The sequence below is a fragment of the Phalacrocorax aristotelis genome, chromosome 10 (assembly GCF_949628215.1).
Source record: "Phalacrocorax aristotelis chromosome 10, bGulAri2.1, whole genome shotgun sequence".
NCBI lineage: Eukaryota > Metazoa > Chordata > Aves > Suliformes > Phalacrocoracidae > Phalacrocorax > Phalacrocorax aristotelis.
The window spans coordinates 16,606,869-16,624,565 of NC_134285.1; positions in this window are offsets into that span (position 1 = coordinate 16,606,869).

The window sequence follows — 17,697 nt, forward strand, 5'->3', positions numbered from 1 at the left end:
ACAGAGGAGCTTGGACCCCTGAAAGTAAGTTTTTGGCTGCTAATAATGAGGCCTGGAGCCTTAAAAGAGAAGGGGTTTGGACCCCTCGAAGTGAGGGTTTGGCTGTTAAATAAAGGCCTTGAGCCTTAAAAGAGAAGAGGCTTGGACCCCTCGAAGTGAGGGTTTGGCTGCTAAATACAAGGTCTTGAGCCTTAAAAAAGAAGGGGCTTGGACTCCAGGAAGTGAGGGTTTGGCTGCTAAAAATGAGGCCTTGAGCCTTGAAAGCGGAGGGACTTAAACCTGTGGAATGAGGGTTTGGCTGCTAAAAATGAAGGCTTGAGCCTTAAAACAGAGGAGCTTGGACCCCTGAAAGTAAGTTTTTGGCTGCTAATAATGAGGCCTTGAGCCTTAAAAGTGAAGGGGCTTGGACCCCAGGAAGTGAGGGTTTGGCTGCTAAAAATGAGGTCTTGAGCCTTAAAAGAGAAGGGGCTTGGACCCCTCGAAGTGAGGGTTTGGCTGCTAAATACAAGGCCTTGAGCCTTAAAAGCAGAGGGGCTTGGGCCCCAGGAATTAAGGGTTTGGCTGCTAAAAATGAGGCCTTGAGCCTCAAAAGTAAAGGGGCTTGGACACCAGGAAGTGAGGGTTTGGCTGCTAGAAAGAGGCCTTGAGCCTTAAAAGAGAAGGGGCTTGGACATCTTAAATGAGGGTTTGCCTGCTAATAATGAGGCCTTGAGCCTTAAAAGAGAAGGGGCTTGGGCCCCTCGAAGTGAGGGTTTGGCTGTTAAATAAAGGCCTTGAGCCTTAAAAGAGAAGGGGCTTCGACCCCTGGAAGTGAGTGTTTGGCTGCTAAAATTGAGGCCTTGAGCCTTGAAAGCGGAGGGACTTAAACCTGTGGAATGAGGGTTTGGCTGGTAAAAATGAAGGCTTGAGCCTTAAAACAGAGGAGCTTGGACCCCTGAAAGTAAGTTTTTGGCTGCTAATAATGAGGCCTGGAGCCTTAAAAGAGAAGGGGTTTGGACCCCTCGAAGTGAGGGTTTGGCTGTTAAATAAAGGCCTTGAGCCTTAAAAGAGAAGGGGCTTGGACCCCTCGAAGTGAGGGTTTGGCTGCTAAAAATGAGGCCTTGAGCCTTGAAAGCGGAGGGACTTAAACCTGTGGAATGAGGGTTTGGCTGCTAAAAATGAAGGCTTGAGCCTTAAAACAGAGGAGCTTGGACCCCTGAAAGTAAGTTTTTGGCTGCTAATAATGAGGCCTTGAGCCTTAAAAGTGAAGGGGCTTGGACCCCAGGAAGTGAGGGTTTGGCTGCTAAAAATGAGGTCTTGAGCCTTAAAAGAGAAGGGGCTTGGACCCCTCGAAGTGAGGGTTTGGCTGCTAAATACAAGGCCTTGAGCCTTAAAAGCAGAGGGGCTTGGGCCCCAGGAATTAAGGGTTTGGCTGCTAAAAATGAGGCCTTGAGCCTCAAAATTAAAGGGGCTTGGACACCAGGAAGTGAGGGTTTGGCTGCTAGAAAGGAGGCCTTGAGCCTTAAAAGCAGAGGGGCTTGGGCCCCTGGAAGTGAGGGTTTGGCTGCTAAAAATGAGGCCTTGAGCCTCAAAAGTAAAGGGGCTTGGACACCAGGAAGTGAGGGTTTGGCTGCTAATAATGAGGCCTTGAGCCTTAAAAGAGAAGGGGCTTGGACCCCTCGAAGTGAGTGTTTGGCTGCTAAAATTGAGGCCTTGAGCCTTGAAAGCGGAGGGACTTAAACCTGTGGAATGAGGGTTTGGCTGGTAAAAATGAAGGCTTGAGCCTTAAAACAGAGGAGCTTGGACCCCTGAAAGTAAGTTTTTGGCTGCTAATAATGAGGCCTGGAGCCTTAAAAGAGAAGGGGTTTGGACCCCTCGAAGTGAGGGTTTGGCTGTTAAATAAAGGCCTTGAGCCTTAAAAGAGAAGGGGCTTGGACTCCTGGAAGTGAGGGTTTGCTGCTAAAAACGAGGTCTTGAGCCTTAAAAAAGAAGGGGCTTGGACTCCAGGAAGTGAGGGTTTGGCTGCTAAAAATGAGGCCTTGAGCCTTGAAAGCGGAGGGACTTAAACCTGTGGAATGAGGGTTTGGCTGCTAAAAATGAAGGCTTGAGCCTTAAAACAGAGGAGCTTGGACCCCTGAAAGTAAGTTTTTGGTTGCTAATAATGAGGCCTTGAGCCTTAAAAGTGAAGGGGCTTGGACCCCAGGAAGTGAGGGTTTGGCTGCTAAAAATGAGGTCTTGAGCCTTAAAAGAGAAGGGGCTTGGACCCCTCGAAGTGAGGGTTTGGCTGCTAAATACAAGGCCTTGAGCCTTAAAAGCAGAGGGGCTTGGGCCCCAGGAATTAAGGGTTTGGCTGCTAAAAATGAGGCCTTGAGCCTCAAAAGTAAAGGGGCTTGGACACCAGGAAGTGAGGGTTTGGCTGCTAGAAAGAGGCCTTGAGCCTTAAAAGAGAAGGGGCTTGGACATCTTAAATGAGGGTTTGCCTGCTAATAATGAGGCCTTGAGCCTTAAAAGAGAAGGGGCTTGGACATCTTAAATGAGGGTTTGCCTGCTAATAATGAGGCCTTGAGCCTTAAAAGAGAAGGGGCTTCGACCCCTGGAAGTGAGTGTTTGGCTGCTAAAATTGAGGCCTTGAGCCTTGAAAGCGGAGGGACTTAAACCTGTGGAATGAGGGTTTGGCTGGTAAAAATGAAGGCTTGAGCCTTAAAACAGAGGAGCTTGGACCCCTGAAAGTAAGTTTTTGGCTGCTAATAATGAGGCCTGGAGCCTTAAAAGAGAAGGGGTTTGGACCCCTCGAAGTGAGGGTTTGGCTGTTAAATAAAGGCCTTGAGCCTTAAAAGAGAAGGGGCTTGGACCCCTCGAAGTGAGGGTTTGGCTGCTAAAAATGAGGCCTTGAGCCTTGAAAGCGGAGGGACTTAAACCTGTGGAATGAGGGTTTGGCTGCTAAAAATGAAGGCTTGAGCCTTAAAACAGAGGAGCTTGGACCCCTGAAAGTAAGTTTTTGGCTGCTAATAATGAGGCCTTGAGCCTTAAAAGTGAAGGGGCTTGGACCCCAGGAAGTGAGGGTTTGGCTGCTAAAAATGAGGTCTTGAGCCTTAAAAGAGAAGGGGCTTGGACCCCTCGAAGTGAGGGTTTGGCTGCTAAATACAAGGCCTTGAGCCTTAAAAGCAGAGGGGCTTGGGCCCCAGGAATTAAGGGTTTGGCTGCTAAAAATGAGGCCTTGAGCCTCAAAATTAAAGGGGCTTGGACACCAGGAAGTGAGGGTTTGGCTGCTAGAAAGGAGGCCTTGAGCCTTAAAAGAGAAGGGGCTTGGACATCTTAAATGAGGGTTTGGCTGCTAATAATGAGGCCTTGAGCCTTAAAAGAGAAGGGGCTTGAACCCCTGGAAGTGAGTGTTTGGCTGCTAAAATTGAGGCCTTGAGCCTTGAAAGCGGAGGGACTTAAACCTGTGGAATGAGGGTTTGGCTGGTAAAAATGAAGGCTTGAGCCTTAAAACAGAGGAGCTTGGACCCCTGAAAGTAAGTTTTTGGCTGCTAATAATGAGGCCTGGAGCCTTAAAAGAGAAGGGGTTTGGACCCCTCGAAGTGAGGGTTTGGCTGTTAAATAAAGGCCTTGAGCCTTAAAAGAGAAGGGGCTTGGACCCCTCGAAGTGAGGGTTTGGCTGCTAAAAATGAGGCCTTGAGCCTTAAAAGAGAAGAGGCTTGGACTCCTGGAAGTGAGGGTTTGCTGCTAAAAACGAGGTCTTGAGCCTTAAAAAAGAAGGGGCTTGGACTCCAGGAAGTGAGGGTTTGGCTGCTAAAAATGAGGCCTTGAGCCTTGAAAGCGGAGGGACTTAAACCTGTGGAATGAGGGTTTGGCTGCTAAAAATGAAGGCTTGAGCCTTAAAACAGAGGAGCTTGGACCCCTGAAAGTAAGTTTTTGGCTGCTAATAATGAGGCCTTGAGCCTTAAAAGTGAAGGGGCTTGGACCCCAGGAAGTGAGGGTTTGGCTGCTAAAAATGAGGTCTTGAGCCTTAAAAGAGAAGGGGCTTGGACCCCTCGAAGTGAGGGTTTGGCTGTTAAATAAAGGCCTTGAGCCTTAAAAGCAGAGGGGCTTGGGCCCCAGGAATTAAGGGTTTGGCTGCTAAAAATGAGGCCTTGAGCCTCAAAAGTAAAGGGGCTTGGACCCCTGGAAGTGAGTGTTTGGCTGCTAAAATTGAGGCCTTGAGCCTTGAAAGCGGAGGGACTTAAACCTGTGGAATGAGGGTTTGGCTGCTAAAAATGAAGGCTTGAGCCTTAAAACAGAGGAGCTTGGACCCCTGAAAGTAAGTTTTTGGCTGCTAATAATGAGGCCTGGAGCCTTAAAAGAGAAGGGGTATGGGCCCCTCGAAGTGAGGGTTTGGCTGTTAAAAATGAGGCCTTGAGCCTTAAAAGAGAAGGGGCTTGGACCCCTCGAAGTGAGGGTTTGGCTGCTAAAAATGAGGCCTTGAGCCTTAAAAGAGAAGAGGCTTGGACTCCTGGAAGTGAGGGTTTGCTGCTAAAAACGAGGTCTTGAGCCTTAAAAAAGAAGGGGCTTGGACTCCAGGAAGTGAGGGTTTGGCTGCTAAAAATGAGGCCTTGAGCCTTGAAAGCGGAGGGACTTAAACCTGTGGAATGAGGGTTTGGCTGGTAAAAATGAAGGCTTGAGCCTTAAAACAGAGGAGCTTGGACCCCTGAAAGTAAGTTTTTGGCTGCTAATAATGAGGCCTTGAGCCTTAAAAGTGAAGGGGCTTGGACCCCAGGAAGTGACGGTTTGGCTGCTAAAAACGAGGTCTTGAGCCTTAAAAAAGAAGGGGCTTGGACCCCTCGAAGTGAGGGTTTGGCTGCTAAAAATGAGGCCTTGAGCCTTGAAAGCGGAGGGACTTAAACCTGTGGAATGAGGGTTTGGCTGCTAAAAATGAAGGCTTGAGCCTTAAAACAGAGGAGCTTGGACCCCTGAAAGTAAGTTTTTGGCTGCTAATAATGAGGCCTGGAGCCTTAAAAGAGAAGGGGTTTGGACCCCTCGAAGTGAGGGTTTGGCTGTTAAATAAAGGCCTTGAGCCTTAAAAGAGAAGGGGCTTGGACCCCTCGAAGTGAGGGTTTGGCTGCTAAAAATGAGGCCTTGAGCCTTAAAAGAGAAGAGGCTTGGACTCCTGGAAGTGAGGGTTTGCTGCTAAAAATGAGGTCTTGAGCCTTAAAAAAGAAGGGGCTTGGACTCCAGGAAGTGAGGGTTTGGCTGCTAAAAATGAGGCCTTGAGCCTTGAAAGCGGAGGGACTTAAACCTGTGGAATGAGGGTTTGGCTGCTAAAAATGAAGGCTTGAGCCTTAAAACAGAGGAGCTTGGACCCCTGAAAGTAAGTTTTTGGCTGCTAATAATGAGGCCTGGAGCCTTAAAAGAGAAGGGGTTTGGACCCCTCGAAGTGAGGGTTTGGCTGTTAAATAAAGGCCTTGAGCCTTAAAAGAGAAGGGGCTTGGACCCCTCGAAGTGAGGGTTTGCTGCTAAAAACGAGGTCTTGAGCCTTAAAAAAGAAGGGGCTTGGACTCCAGGAAGTGAGGGTTTGGCTGCTAAAAATGAGGCCTTGAGCCTTGAAAGCGGAGGGACTTAAACCCGTGGAATGAGGGTTTGGCTGCTAAAAATGAAGGCTTGAGCCTTAAAACAGAGGAGCTTGGACCCCTGAAAGTAAGTTTTTGGCTGCTAATAATGAGGCCTTGAGCCTTAAAAGTGAAGGGGCTTGGACTCCAGTAAGTGAGGGTTTGGCTGCTAAAAATGAGGCCTTGAGCCTTGAAAGCGGAGGGACTTAAACCTGTGGAATGAGGGTTTGGCTGCTAAAAATGAAGGCTTGAGCCTTAAAACAGAGGAGCTTGGACCCCTGAAAGTAAGTTTTTGGCTGCTAATAATGAGGCCTGGAGCCTTAAAAGAGAAGGGGTTTGGACCCCTCGAAGTGAGGGTTTGGCTGTTAAATAAAGGCCTTGAGCCTTAAAAGAGAAGGGGCTTGGACCCCTCGAAGTGAGGGTTTGGCTGCTAAAAATGAGGCCTTGAGCCTTAAAAGAGAAGAGGCTTGGACTCCTGGAAGTGAGGGTTTGCTGCTAAAAACGAGGTCTTGAGCCTTAAAAAAGAAGGGGCTTGGACTCCAGGAAGTGAGGGTTTGGCTGCTAAAAATGAGGCCTTGAGCCTTGAAAGCGGAGGGACTTAAACCTGTGGAATGAGGGTTTGGCTGCTAAAAATGAAGGCTTGAGCCTTAAAACAGAGGAGCTTGGACCCCTGAAAGTAAGTTTTTGGCTGCTAATAGTGAGGCCTTGAGCCTCAAAAGTGAAGGGGCTTCGACCCCTGGAAGTGAGGGTTTGGCTGCTAAAAATGAGGCCTTGAGCCTTAAAAGAGAAGGGGCTTGGACCCCTCGAAGTGAGGGTTTGGCTGCTAAAAATGAGGCCTTGAGCCTTGAAAGCAGAGGGACTTAAACCTGTGGAATGAGGGTTTGGCTGCTAAAAATGAAGGCTTGAGCCTTAAAACAGAGGAGCTTGGACCCCTGAAAGTAAGTTTTTGGCTGCTAATAATGAGGCCTGGAGCCTTAAAAGAGAAGGGGTTTGGACCCCTCGAAGTGAGGGTTTGGCTGTTAAATAAAGGCCTTGAGCCTTAAAAGAGAAGGGGCTTGGACCCCTCGAAGTGAGGGTTTGGCTGCTAAAAATGAGGCCTTGAGCCTTAAAAGAGAAGAGGCTTAGACTCCTGGAAGTGAGGGTTTGCTGCTAAAAACGAGGTCTTGAGCCTTAAAAAAGAAGGGGCTTGGACTCCAGGAAGTGAGGGTTTGGCTGCTAAAAATGAGGCCTTGAGCCTTAAAAAAGAAGGGGCTTGGACCCCAGGAAGTGAGGGTTTGGCTGCTAAAAACGAGGTCTTGAGCCTTAAAAAAGAAGGGGCTTGGACCCCAGGAAGTGAGGGTTTGGCTGCTAAAAATGAGGCCTTGAGCCTTGAAAGCGGAGGGACTTAAACCTGTGGAATGAGGGTTTGGCTGCTAAAAATGAAGGCTTGAGCCTTAAAACAGAGGAGCTTGGACCCCTGAAAGTAAGTTTTTGGCTGCTAATAATGAGGCCTGGAGCCTTAAAAGAGAAGGGGTTTGGACCCCTCAAAGTGAGGGTTTGGCTGTTAAATAAAGGCCTTGAGCCTTAAAAGAGAAGGGGCTTGGACCCCTCGAAGTGAGGGTTTGGCTGCTAAAAATGAGGCCTTGAGCCTTAAAAGAGAAGAGGCTTGGACTCCTGGAAGTGAGGGTTTGCTGCTAAAAACGAAGTCTTGAGCCTTAAAAAAGAAGGGGCTTGGACTCCAGGAAGTGAGGGTTTGGCTGCTAAAAATGAGGCCTTGAGCCTTGAAAGCGGAGGGACTTAAACCTGTGGAATGAGGGTTTGGCTGCTAAAAATGAAGGCTTGAGCCTTAAAACAGAGGAGCTTGGACCCCTGAAAGTAAGTTTTTGGCTGCTAATAATGAGGCCTTGAGCCTTAAAAGTGAAGGGGCTTGGACCCCAGGAAGTGAGGGTTTGGCTGCTAAAAATGAGGTCTTGAGCCTTAAAAAAGAAGGGGCTTGGACCCCTCGAAGTGAGGGTTTGGCTGCTAAAAATGAGGCCTTGAGCCTTGAAAGCGGAGGGACTTAAACCTGTGGAATGAGGGTTTGGCTGCTAAAAATGAAGGCTTGAGCCTTAAAACAGAGGAGCTTGGACCCCTGAAAGTAAGTTTTTGGCTGCTAATAATGAGGCCTGGAGCCTTAAAAGAGAAGGGGTTTGGACCCCTCGAAGTGAGGGTTTGGCTGTTAAATCAAGGCCTTGAGCCTTAAAAGAGAAGGGGCTTGGACCCCTCGAAGTGAGGGTTTGGCTGCTAAAAATGAGGCCTTGAGCCTTAAAAGAGAAGAGGCTTGGACTCCTGGAAGTGAGGGTTTGCTGCTAAAAACGAGGTCTTGAGCCTTAAAAAAGAAGGGGCTTGGACTCCAGGAAGTGAGGGTTTGGCTGCTAAAAATGAGGCCTTGAGCCTTGAAAGCGGAGGGACTTAAACCTGTGGAATGAGGGTTTGGCTGCTAAAAATGAAGGCTTGAGCCTTAAAACAGAGGAGCTTGGACCCCTGAAAGTAAGTTTTTGGCTGCTAAAAATGAGGCCTTGAGCCTCAAAAGTGAAGGGGCTTCGACCCCTGGAAGTGAGGGTTTGGCTGCTAAAAACGAGGTCTTGAGCCTTAAAAAAGAAGGGGCTTGGACTCCAGGAAGTGAGGGTTTGGCTGCTAAAAATGAGGCCTTGAGCCTTGAAAGCGGAGGGACTTAAACCTGTGGAATGAGGGTTTGGCTGCTAAAAATGAAGGCTTGAGCCTTAAAACAGAGGAGCTTGGACCCCTGAAAGTAAGTTTTTGGCTGCTAATAATGAGGCCTGGAGCCTTAAAAGAGAAGGGGTTTGGACCCCTCGAAGTGAGGGTTTGGCTGTTAAATAAAGGCCTTGAGCCTTAAAAGAGAAGGGGCTTGGACCCCTCGAAGTGAGGGTTTGGCTGCTAAAAATGAGGCCTTGAGCCTTAAAAGAGAAGAGGCTTGGACTCCTGGAAGTGAGGGTTTGCTGCTAAAAACGAGGTCTTGAGCCTTAAAAAAGAAGGGGCTTGGACTCCAGGAAGTGAGGGTTTGGCTGCTAAAAATGAGGCCTTGAGCCTTGAAAGCGGAGGGACTTAAACCTGTGGAATGAGGGTTTGGCTGCTAAAAATGAAGGCTTGAGCCTTAAAACAGAGGAGCTTGGACCCCTGAAAGTAAGTTTTTGGCTGCTAATAATGAGGCCTTGAGCCTTAAAAGTGAAGGGGCTTGGACCCCAGGAAGTGAGGGTTTGGCTGCTAAAAATGAGGTCTTGAGCCTTAAAAGAGAAGGGGCTTGGACCCCTCGAAGTGAGGGTTTGGCTGCTAAATACAAGGCCTTGAGCCTTAAAAGCAGAGGGGCTTGGGCCCCAGGAATTAAGGGTTTGGCTGCTAAAAATGAGTCCTTGAGCCTCAAAAGTAAAGGGGCTTAGACACCAGGAAGTGAATGTTTGGCTGCTAAAAACGAAGCCTTGAGCATTAAAAGGTGAGGGGCTTAGACCCCTGAAAGTAAGGGTTTGGCTGCTAAAAATGAGGCCTTGAGCCTCAAAAGTAAAGGGGCTTGGACACCAGGAAGTGAGGGTTTGGCTGCTAGAAAGGAGGCCTTGAGCCTTAAAAGAGAAGGGGCTTGGACATCTTAAATGAGGGTTTGCCTGCTAATAATGAGGCCTTGAGCCTTAAAAGAGAAGGGGCTTCGACCCCTGGAAGTGAGTGTTTGGCTGCTAAAATTGAGGCCTTGAGCCTTGAAAGCGGAGGGACTTAAACCTGTGGAATGAGGGTTTGGCTGGTAAAAATGAAGGCTTGAGCCTTAAAACAGAGGAGCTTGGACCCCTGAAAGTAAGTTTTTGGCTGCTAATAATGAGGCCTGGAGCCTTAAAAGAGAAGGGGTTTGGACCCCTGGAAGTGAGGGTTTGGCTGTTAAATAAAGGCCTTGAGCCTTAAAAGAGAAGGGGCTTGGACCCCTCGAAGTGAGGGTTTGGCTGCTAAAAATGAGGCCTTGAGCCTTGAAAGCGGAGGGACTTAAACCTGTGGAATGAGGGTTTGGCTGCTAAAAATGAAGGCTTGAGCCTTAAAACAGAGGAGCTTGGACCCCTGAAAGTAAGTTTTTGGCTGCTAATAATGAGGCCTTGAGCCTTAAAAGTGAAGGGGCTTGGGCCCCTGGAAGTGAGGGTTTGGCTGCTAAAAACGAGGTCTTGAGCCTTAAAAAAGAATGGGCTTGGACCCCAGGAAGTGAGGGTTTGGCTGCTAAAAATGAGGCCTTGAGCCTTGAAAGCGGAGGGACTTAAACCTGTGGAATGAGGGTTTGGCTGCTAAAAATGAAGGCTTGAGCCTTAAAACAGAGGAGCTTGGACCCCTGAAAGTAAGTTTTTGGCTGCTAATAATGAGGCCTGGAGCCTTAAAAGAGAAGGGGTTTGGACCCCTCGAAGTGAGGGTTTGGCTGTTAAATAAAGGCCTTGAGCCTTAAAAGAGAAGGGGCTTGGACCCCTCGAAGTGAGGGTTTGGCTGCTAAAAATGAGGCCTTGAGCCTTAAAAGAGAAGAGGCTTGGACTCCTGGAAGTGAGGGTTTGCTGCTAAAAACGAGGTCTTGAGCCTTAAAAAAGAAGGGGCTTGGACTCCAGGAAGTGAGGGTTTGGCTGCTAAAAATGAGGCCTTGAGCCTTGAAAGCGGAGGGACTTAAACCTGTGGAATGAGGGTTTGGCTGCTAAAAATGAAGGCTTGAGCCTTAAAACAGAGGAGCTTGGACCCCTGAAAGTAAGTTTTTGGCTGCTAATAATGAGGCCTTGAGCCTTAAAAGTGAAGGGGCTTGGACCCCTCGAAGTGAGGGTTTGGCTGTTAAATAAAGGCCTTGAGCCTTAAAAGAGAAGGGGCTTGGACCCCTCGAAGTGAGGGTTTGGCTGCTAAAAATGAGGCCTTGAGCCTTAAAAGAGAAGAGGCTTGGACTCCTGGAAGTGAGGGTTTGCTGCTAAAAACGAGGTCTTGAGCCTTAAAAAAGAAGGGGCTTGGACTCCAGGAAGTGAGGGTTTGGCTGCTAAAAATGAGGCCTTGAGCCTTGAAAGCGGAGGGACTTAAACCTGTGGAATGAGGGTTTGGCTGCTAAAAATGAAGGCTTGAGCCTTAAAACAGAGGAGCTTGGACCCCTGAAAGTAAGTTTTTGGCTGCTAATAATGAGGCCTTGAGCCTCAAAAGTGAAGGGGCTTCGACCCCTGGAAGTGAGGGTTTGGCTGCTAAAAACGAGGTCTTGAGCCTTAAAAAAGAAGGGGCTTGGACTCCAGGAAGTGAGGGTTTGGCTGCTAAAATGAGGCCTTGAGCCTTGAAAGCGGAGGGACTTAAACCTGTGGAATGAGGGTTTGGCTGCTAAAAATGAAGGCTTGAGCCTTAAAACAGAGGAGCTTGGACCCCTGAAAGTAAGTTTTTGGCTGCTAATAATGAGGCCTGGAGCCTTAAAAGAGAAGGGGTTTGGACCCCTCGAAGTGAGGGTTTGGCTGTTAAATAAAGGCCTTGAGCCTTAAAAGAGAAGGGGCTTGGACCCCTCGAAGTGAGGGTTTGGCTGCTAAAAATGAGGCCTTGAGCCTTAAAAGAGAAGAGGCTTGGACTCCTGGAAGTGAGGGTTTGCTGCTAAAAACGAGGTCTTGAGCCTTAAAAAAGAAGGGGCTTGGACTCCAGGAAGTGAGGGTTTGGCTGCTAAAAATGAGGCCTTGAGCCTTGAAAGCGGAGGGACTTAAACCTGTGGAATGAGGGTTTGGCTGCTAAAAATGAAGGCTTGAGCCTTAAAACAGAGGAGCTTGGACCCCTGAAAGTAAGTTTTTGGCTGCTAATAATGAGGCCTTGAGCCTTAAAAGTGAAGGGGCTTGGACCCCAGGAAGTGAGGGTTTGGCTGCTAAAAATGAGGTCTTGAGCCTTAAAAGAGAAGGGGCTTGGACCCCTCGAAGTGAGGGTTTGGCTGCTAAATACAAGGCCTTGAGCCTTAAAAGCAGAGGGGCTTGGGCCCCAGGAATTAAGGGTTTGGCTCCTAAAAATGAGTCCTTGAGCCTCAAAAGTAAAGGGGCTTAGACACCAGGAAGTGAATGTTTGGCTGCTAAAAACGAGGCCTTGAGCATTAAAAGGTGAGGGGCTTAGACCCCTGAAAGTAAGGGTTTGGCTGCTAAAAATGAGGCCTTGAGCCTCAAAAGTAAAGGGGCTTGGACACCAGGAAGTGAGGGTTTGGCTGCTAGAAAGGAGGCCTTGAGCCTTAAAAGAGAAGGGGCTTGGACATCTTAAATGAGGGTTTGCCTGCTAATAATGAGGCCTTGAGCCTTAAAAGAGAAGGGGCTTCGACCCCTGGAAGTGAGTGTTTGGCTGCTAAAATTGAGGCCTTGAGCCTTGAAAGCGGAGGGACTTAAACCTGTGGAATGAGGGTTTGGCTGCTAAAAATGAAGGCTTGAGCCTTAAAACAGAGGAGCTTGGACCCCTGAAAGTAAGTTTTTGGCTGCTAATAATGAGGCCTGGAGCCTTAAAAGAGAAGGGGTTTGGACCCCTCGAAGTGAGGGTTTGGCTGTTAAATAAAGGCCTTGAGCCTTAAAAGAGAAGGGGCTTGGACCCCAGGAAGTGAGGGTTTGGCTGCTAAAAATGAGGCCTTGAGCCTTGAAAGCGGAGGGACTTAAACCTGTGGAATGAGGGTTTGGCTGCTAAAAATGAAGGCTTGAGCCTTAAAACAGAGGAGCTTGGACCCCTGAAAGTAAGTTTTTGGCTGCTAATAATGAGGCCTTGAGCCTTAAAAGTGAAGGGGCTTGGGCCCCAGGAAGTGAGGGTTTGGCTGCTAAAAACGAGGTCTTGAGCCTTAAAAAAGAAGGGGCTTGGACTCCAGGAAGTGAGGGTTTGGCTGCTAAAAATGAGGCCTTGAGCCTTGAAAGCGGAGGGACTTAAACCTGTGGAATGAGGGTTTGGCTGCTAAAAATGAAGGCTTGAGCCTTAAAACAGAGGAGCTTGGACCCCTGAAAGTAAGTTTTTGGCTGCTAATAATGAGGCCTGGAGCCTTAAAAGAGAAGGGGTTTGGACATCTTAAATGAGGGTTTGGCTGCTAATAATGAGGCCTTGAGCCTTAAAAGAGAAGGGGCTTGGACCCCTCGAAGTGAGGGTTTGGCTGCTAAAAATGAGGCCTTGAGCCTTGAAAGCGGAGGGACTTAAACCTGTGGAATGAGGGTTTGGCTGCTAAAAATGAAGGCTTGAGCCTTAAAACAGAGGAGCTTGGACCCCTGAAAGTAAGTTTTTGGCTGCTAATAATGAGGCCTGGAGCCTTAAAAGAGAAGGGGTTTGGACCCCTCAAAGTGAGGGTTTGGCTGTTAAATAAAGGCCTTGAGCCTTAAAAGAGAAGGGGCTTGGACCCCTCGAAGTGAGGGTTTGGCTGCTAAAAATGAGGCCTTGAGCCTTAAAAGAGAAGAGGCTTGGACTCCTGGAAGTGAGGGTTTGCTGCTAAAAACGAGGTCTTGAGCCTTAAAAAAGAAGGGGCTTGGACTCCAGGAAGTGAGGGTTTGGCTGCTAAAAATGAGGCCTTGAGCCTTGAAAGCGGAGGGACTTAAACCTGTGGAATGAGGGTTTGGCTGCTAAAAATGAAGGCTTGAGCCTTAAAACAGAGGAGCTTGGACCCCTGAAAGTAAGTTTTTGGCTGCTAATAATGAGGCCTTGAGCCTCAAAAGTGAAGGGGCTTCGACCCCTGGAAGTGAGGGTTTGGCTGCTAAAAACGAGGTCTTGAGCCTTAAAAGAGAAGGGGCTTGGACCCCTCGAAGTGAGGGTTTGGCTGCTAAAAATGAGGCCTTGAGCCTTGAAAGCGGAGGGACTTAAACCTGTGGAATGAGGGTTTGGCTGCTAAAAATGAAGGCTTGAGCCTTAAAACAGAGGAGCTTGGACCCCTGAAAGTAAGTTTTTGGCTGCTAATAATGAGGCCTTGAGCCTCAAAAGTGAAGGGGCTTCGACCCCTGGAAGTGAGGGTTTGGCTGCTAAAAACGAGGTCTTGAGCCTTAAAAGAGAAGGGGCTTGGACCCCTCGAAGTGAGGGTTTGGCTGCTAAAAATGAGGCCTTGAGCCTTGAAAGCGGAGGGACTTAAACCTGTGGAATGAGGGTTTGGCTGCTAAAAATGAAGGCTTGAGCCTTAAAACAGAGGAGCTTGGACCCCTGAAAGTAAGTTTTTGGCTGCTAATAATGAGGCCTGGAGCCTTAAAAGAGAAGGGGTTTGGACATCTTAAATGAGGGTTTGGCTGCTAATAATGAGGCCTTGAGCCTTAAAAGAGAAGGGGCTTGGACCCCTCGAAGTGAGGGTTTGGCTGCTAAAAATGAGGCCTTGAGCCTTGAAAGCGGAGGGACTTAAACCTGTGGAATGAGGGTTTGGCTGGTAAAAATGAAGGCTTGAGCCTTAAAACAGAGGAGCTTGGACCCCTGAAAGTAAGTTTTTGGCTGCTAATAATGAGGCCTTGAGCCTTAAAAGTGAAGGGGCTTGGGCCCCAGGAAGTGAGGGTTTGGCTGCTAAAAACGAGGTCTTGAGCCTTAAAAAAGAAGGGGCTTGGACTCCAGGAAGTGAGGGTTTGGCTGCTAAAAATGAGGCCTTGAGCCTTGAAAGCGGAGGGACTTAAACCTGTGGAATGAGGGTTTGGCTGCTAAAAATGAAGGCTTGAGCCTTAAAACAGAGGAGCTTGGACCCCTGAAAGTAAGTTTTTGGCTGCTAATAATGAGGCCTGGAGCCTTAAAAGAGAAGGGGTTTGGACATCTTAAATGAGGGTTTGGCTGCTAATAATGAGGCCTTGAGCCTTAAAAGAGAAGGGGCTTGGACCCCTCGAAGTGAGGGTTTGGCTGCTAAAAATGAGGCCTTGAGCCTTGAAAGCGGAGGGACTTAAACCTGTGGAATGAGGGTTTGGCTGCTAAAAATGAAGGCTTGAGCCTTAAAACAGAGGAGCTTGGACCCCTGAAAGTAAGTTTTTGGCTGCTAATAATGAGGCCTGGAGCCTTAAAAGAGAAGGGGTTTGGACCCCTCAAAGTGAGGGTTTGGCTGTTAAATAAAGGCCTTGAGCCTTAAAAGAGAAGGGGCTTGGACCCCTCGAAGTGAGGGTTTGGCTGCTAAAAATGAGGCCTTGAGCCTTAAAAGAGAAGAGGCTTGGACTCCTGGAAGTGAGGGTTTGCTGCTAAAAACGAGGTCTTGAGCCTTAAAAAAGAAGGGGCTTGGACTCCAGGAAGTGAGGGTTTGGCTGCTAAAAATGAGGCCTTGAGCCTTGAAAGCGGAGGGACTTAAACCTGTGGAATGAGGGTTTGGCTGCTAAAAATGAAGGCTTGAGCCTTAAAACAGAGGAGCTTGGACCCCTGAAAGTAAGTTTTTGGCTGCTAATAATGAGGCCTTGAGCCTCAAAATTAAAGGGGCTTGGACACCAGGAAGTGAGGGTTTGGCTGCTAAAAATGAGGTCTTGAGCCTTAAAAAAGAAGGGGCTTGGACCCCAGGAAGTGAGGGTTTGGCTGCTAAAAATGAGGCCTTGAGCCTTGAAAGCGGAGGGACTTGAACCTGTGGAATGAGGGTTTGGCTGCTAAAAATGAAGGCTTGAGCCTTAAAACAGAGGAGCTTGGACCCCTGAAAGTAAGTTTTTGGCTGCTAATAATGAGGCCTGGAGCCTTAAAAGAGAAGGGGTTTGGACCCCTCGAAGTGAGGGTTTGGCTGTTAAATAAAGGCCTTGAGCCTTAAAAGAGAAGGGGCTTGGACCCCTCGAAGTGAGGGTTTGGCTGCTAAAAATGAGGCCTTGAGCCTTAAAAGAGAAGAGGCTTGGACTCCTGGAAGTGAGGGTTTGCTGCTAAAAACGAGGTCTTGAGCCTTAAAAAAGAAGGGGCTTGGACTCCAGGAAGTGAGGGTTTGGCTGCTAAAAATGAGGCCTTGAGCCTTGAAAGCGGAGGGACTTAAACCTGTGGAATGAGGGTTTGGCTGCTAAAAATGAAGGCTTGAGCCTTAAAACAGAGGAGCTTGGACCCCTGAAAGTAAGTTTTTGGCTGCTAATAATGAGGCCTTGAGCCTTAAAAGTGAAGGGGCTTGGGCCCCAGGAAGTGAGGGTTTGGCTGCTAAAAACGAGGTCTTGAGCCTTAAAAAAGAAGGGGCTTGGACTCCAGGAAGTGAGGGTTTGGCTGCTAAAAATGAGGCCTTGAGCCTTGAAAGCGGAGGGACTTAAACCTGTGGAATGAGGGTTTGGCTGCTAAAAATGAAGGCTTGAGCCTTAAAACAGAGGAGCTTGGACCCCTGAAAGTAAGTTTTTGGCTGCTAATAATGAGGCCTGGAGCCTTAAAAGAGAAGGGGTTTGGACCCCTCGAAGTGAGGGTTTGGCTGTTAAATAAAGGCCTTGAGCCTTAAAAGAGAAGGGGCTTGGACCCCTCGAAGTGAGGGTTTGGCTGCTAAAAATGAGGCCTTGAGCCTTGAAAGAGAAGAGGCTTGGACTCCTGGAAGTGAGGGTTTGCTGCTAAAAACGAGGTCTTGAGCCTTAAAAAAGAAGGGGCTTGGACTCCAGGAAGTGAGGGTTTGGCTGCTAAAAATGAGGCCTTGAGCCTTGAAAGCGGAGGGACTTAAACCTGTGGAATGAGGGTTTGGCTGCTAAAAATGAAGGCTTGAGCCTTAAAACAGAGGAGCTTGGACCCCTGAAAGTAAGTTTTTGGCTGCTAATAATGAGGCCTGGAGCCTTAAAAGAGAAGGGGTTTGGACCCCTCGAAGTGAGGGTTTGGCTGTTAAATAAAGGCCTTGAGCCTTAAAAGAGAAGGGGCTTGGACCCCTCGAAGTGAGGGTTTGGCTGCTAAAAATGAGGCCTTGAGCCTTAAAAGAGAAGAGGCTTGGACTCCTGGAAGTGAGGGTTTGCTGCTAAAAACGAGGTCTTGAGCCTTAAAAAAGAAGGGGCTTGGACTCCAGGAAGTGAGGGTTTGGCTGCTAAAAATGAGGCCTTGAGCCTTGAAAGCGGAGGGACTTAAACCTGTGGAATGAGGGTTTGGCTGCTAAAAATGAAGGCTTGAGCCTTAAAACAGAGGAGCTTGGACCCCTGAAAGTAAGTTTTTGGCTGCTAATAATGAGGCCTTGAGCCTCAAAAGTGAAGGGGCTTCGACCCCTGGAAGTGAGGGTTTGGCTGCTAAAAATGAGGCCTTGAGCCTTAAAAGAGAAGGGGCTTGGACCCCTCGAAGTGAGGGTTTGGCTGCTAAAAATGAGGCCTTGAGCCTTGAAAGCGGAGGGACTTAAACCTGTGGAATGAGGGTTTGGCTGGTAAAAATGAAGGCTTGAGCCTTAAAACAGAGGAGCTTGGACCCCTGAAAGTAAGTTTTTGGCTGCTAAAAATGAGGCCTGGAGCCTTAAAAGAGAAGGGGTTTGGACCCCTCGAAGTGAGGGTTTGGCTGTTAAATAAAGGCCTTGAGCCTTAAAAGAGAAGGGGCTTGGACCCCTCGAAGTGAGGGTTTGGCTGCTAAAAATGAGGCCTTGAGCCTTAAAAGAGAAGAGGCTTGGACTCCTGGAAGTGAGGGTTTGCTGCTAAAAACGAGGTCTTGAGCCTTAAAAAAGAAGGGGCTTGGACTCCAGGAAGTGAGGGTTTGGCTGCTAAAAATGAGGCCTTGAGCCTTGAAAGCGGAGGGACTTAAACCTGTGGAATGAGGGTTTGGCTGCTAAAAATGAAGGCTTGAGCCTTAAAACAGAGGAGCTTGGACCCCTGAAAGTAAGTTTTTGGCTGCTAATAATGAGGCCTTGAGCCTCAAAAGTGAAGGGGCTTCGACCCCTGGAAGTGAGGGTTTGGCTGCTAAAAATGAGGCCTTGAGCCTTAAAAGAGAAGGGGCTTGGACCCCTCGAAGTGAGGGTTTGGCTGCTAAAAATGAGGCCTTGAGCCTTGAAAGCGGAGGGACTTAAACCTGTGGAATGAGGGTTTGGCTGGTAAAAATGAAGGCTTGAGCCTTAAAACAGAGGAGCTTGGACCCCTGAAAGTAAGTTTTTGGCTGCTAATAATGAGGCCTGGAGCCTTAAAAGAGAAGGGGTTTGGACCCCTCGAAGTGAGGGTTTGGCTGTTAAATAAAGGCCTTGAGCCTTAAAAGAGAAGGGGCTTGGACCCCTCGAAGTGAGGGTTTGGCTGCTAAAAATGAGGCCTTGAGCCTTAAAAAAGAAGGGGCTTGGACTCCAGGAAGTGAGGGT